The sequence below is a fragment of the Carcharodon carcharias genome, assembly GCF_017639515.1.
Source record: "Carcharodon carcharias isolate sCarCar2 chromosome 27 unlocalized genomic scaffold, sCarCar2.pri SUPER_27_unloc_6, whole genome shotgun sequence".
In the NCBI taxonomy this organism is placed as follows: domain Eukaryota; kingdom Metazoa; phylum Chordata; class Chondrichthyes; order Lamniformes; family Lamnidae; genus Carcharodon; species Carcharodon carcharias.
Genome location: NW_024470650.1, coordinates 598,933 through 601,476, shown reverse-complemented (window position 1 = coordinate 601,476; position 2,544 = coordinate 598,933). Strand labels below are relative to the sequence as shown.

The window sequence follows — 2,544 nt, the reverse complement described above, 5'->3', positions numbered from 1 at the left end:
ATATCTGCCTTAAAAACATTTAATGACTCTGCTTCCACAGCCTTTTCAGGAAGAGAGTTCATAAGTTTCACGACCCACTGAGAGAAAAAAAACATCGCCTCATCTCCGTTTTAAATGGGTGAACCCTTATTTTTAAACAGCGATCCCGAGTTCTAGATTCTCCCACAAGAGGTAACATCCTCTCCAAACCCGCCCTGTCAAGTACTACTCAGGGTCTTATATGTTTCACTAACAATGAAAAAAAAGCAAAGTACTGCAGATGCTGGTTATCTGAACTAAAAACAGAAAATGCTGGAATTCTCAGCAGATCTGGTAGCGTCTGTGGAGAGAGAGACATCGTTTTCATTTCAGGTCTGTAGCCTTTCATTAGAACTGCACTGCATCTGAAATGTTAATTAAGCCTCTCAATCCAAAGATGTTGCCAGAAGTGCTCAGGGAGCTCTAGAAGGAAATTAAAATCCCCTTTGAAGAATGGAATCCAATTCGAATGAAGTGTGAATCATAGAAAGTAAAGGCACCTTTCCCTTCTTTAAGATGTTGGAATATTGACTCTGGTGTTCTCTGTGAAATTAACTGATCTCAGACAGTGAAAGGATTCTCGTTACTGCACAGGAATTCAAACCTAATATTGGCTTTGGGACAATCAGAATACTTGTTAACAGACAAGACAATGAAAGGCTCGAAGGGAGATGGCACCAGTTGAAGAAGAGCTGATCCCCGGTGACATGGATGTGTCTGCAGTGGGTGGGATCAGGCTGTTTCCATGTATCCATAATGAATGTCTCACCCTTTATTTTGGAAGTGTGAAACTGATAGAGTGAGACAGCCATCTGGGTAGTGGCAATCTGAAGATTAGACTCACTGACACCCTGGCTGGGATACCTTGTCAGTTAGGTTTGTGTAAGTGTCTGTGACACAATTGGTTAGCGTGTTTGCCTTTTAACTGATAGGTTAGTGATTCAAAACCACCCAGTGGGTGAAGGTTTCTCCCCCTCATCACCAATCATTGCCATACAGTTCTCGATTGTACTTGGGCTGCTAGATATCATCCCCAAAACAGTGGCAGGTCTTTTGTTGTCCAGTGAGCTACCACAAAACAGCTTCTTTTTAAAATTACGTTTTCTGTCAAATACAATGAGAAAAGATTTGGACCCGCTCTGAACCCCACTAGAAATCCAAGGAATAGTTGGAATCAAACGAACCCATCAATTACTCAGTCTTCCTCGGCTCCACAGTGAGTGAGACAGGGAAAAGCAGAAAAGCAGCAATATTCTGGCCCCGCACTCTCCAGTCACCCACTGCCAGCAGAAGGTAGTGACTGCAGCTTCAATCAGCGGGTTACTGCCCATCCCTTGGGACGTGAGATACTCCAACCCGGGCCAAACCTCCCAACACACCGAGCACAGGCTCAGGAAAACGCAGGTAGATTATATCACGCTTACTAAACCTCCGAGCAGCATTAACAGAATTCCCGAGTGGGTGAGTCAAAAATAAAAGTCACACAAATTTACTAATTATTTTCACTGTAAAATTCCTTCATTTTATTGAAAAGCTGACTGTTGTAAATCTGAAAATGAGCACCATGGGATTTGTGTTATGAGTGACTTGATTTCCATTGTTTGTCCATCACGTTTGTAATTCAATTTGTGTTGGATAATGAAGTGAACCTGATTTCAACATGAGGACACAAAGCAGGTAAATATTAAATGCAGGAGAAAATCCTGAGGAAAATGGATCGCAGTATTTGGAAGGAGGTGCAGCTAAGCAGTGAAAGATGTGAATGATGTTATTGATGATTGAGGGGAATGCATTGCAACTTTGGGTCTTTTGCAAGCTGATTACGTTCCACACTTTAAAATTCCGACCAAGCTGAGGTATCAGGTGGAAAGCAACAGGTTTATCCATGTATGTTGGGATACAGAAGTGTTATTCACATGCCTGGCTAGCTCAGTCAGTAGAGCATGAGATTCTTAATCTCAGGGTCGTGGGTTCGAGCCCCACGTTGGGTACTATATTTTTTTTTTAAATCTGATTAAGAGAATCTGATTTGGAAGCATTGACTCTCTCTCCAACTGCTGAGTTTTTCCAACATTTTCTGTGTTTTTTCATATTTCCATCATTCGCAGTAATTTGCTTTTATCCTTTTACTTTTAAATCTTGCTGCTTAAAAAAACCACCAACTAATCACTGCAGCTCCTGTGAAACTTACAAGACAGACATTCACCACTAAAACAACTGACACACATCAAGTTCAAAGCACTTTATTGTCGCATTTCTTCCTGCTTCTGTCCCTGCCTCGCCTCCAGCTCCCTCTGCTCGTCCAGCTCCCAGGTCAATGAGCTGCTTGATGCAGACACAGTCAGTTCGTGGGAAAGGGTAAAACTCTAGGGTAAAGAGACACCTGGATCTCATCTTCCTGATTCTCCCTGATACTGATTACAGGAATTTCCACAGTCCCGATTATCCACAGTCGCTCCCCTCCCAGTTGTTCAGCTTTTGAATTGATTTTCACACTGTGTTTCAATGTGCAGAAAGCAGAGCTGT

At 42.4% G+C, this 2,544-nt stretch overlaps 1 non-coding gene across 1 annotated transcript; it reads left to right on the top strand.

Annotated features, from left to right (window-relative positions):
* Positions 1–1,936: 1,936 nt before the first annotated feature.
* trnak-cuu lies at positions 1,937–2,009 on the top strand. The gene has a single exon. It is a non-coding gene; the product is annotated as a tRNA-Lys (tRNA).
* The last annotated feature ends 535 nt before the right edge of the window (positions 2,010–2,544 follow it).